We start from the raw sequence: 666 nt of genomic DNA, 5'->3' as shown, positions 1-666 counted from the left end.
GGTTGGAAACGGGGGTGGGGGGGGAGGGAGAAGGGAAAAAATTATCCTTTAAGTTATTTCAGAAACCACACGGGCTCCTGGACCCACAGCCTGAGGAAAAAGGGGAGGGGGGGGAAGAAGGAAAGCAAGGAAACACTAAAGGAGAAGCAAAGTTTACAGGAGTTTTATGCCTGGAGGAGAAACAAATCCCTGTGGGACCGGGGGGGTGGGATCTGGCAGGGAAGGAGGAACAGTGTCCAGCCGGGAAGCTGGGGAGGGGGAGGCTCTGCTGCTGCTTTTCCCAGCTTGAAAATACCCGGAAGAACATGTTTTCCAAGGGGAAACCAGAGCTCCATGATGCTCCTGGAGCGCACCCTTCCCAAACAATCAGTGTTTGGTGCCAGGAGCTCTGGGAGGATCCGTTCCTTCCCGCTCTGCCTTAGGCCCCCCCTGCCACACGGTTTTCCTGTTTTCCCTGTATTTGTGCCCACAAATTTGTTTCCCCCTTCCCATCCCACTTTCCCACCCCCCCCTTTTTTTCCTTTTGGAGGCAATAACCTTGACTTTCAAGTGCCATCGGGTGCCAGTGCCACTGTCCCATCCCCTTGGACGTTGAACCATTCCCAGCCGGCTTCAACAAACCTGGAAAACCGGGATTACTGGGGCAGGGAACCCCTGGAGCCGGGG

Source organism: Chaetura pelagica, unplaced genomic scaffold, assembly GCF_000747805.2.
Source record: "Chaetura pelagica isolate M959 unplaced genomic scaffold, ChaPel_1.0 scaffold2216, whole genome shotgun sequence".
NCBI lineage: Eukaryota > Metazoa > Chordata > Aves > Apodiformes > Apodidae > Chaetura > Chaetura pelagica.
This window is presented reverse-complemented; position numbering follows the sequence as displayed.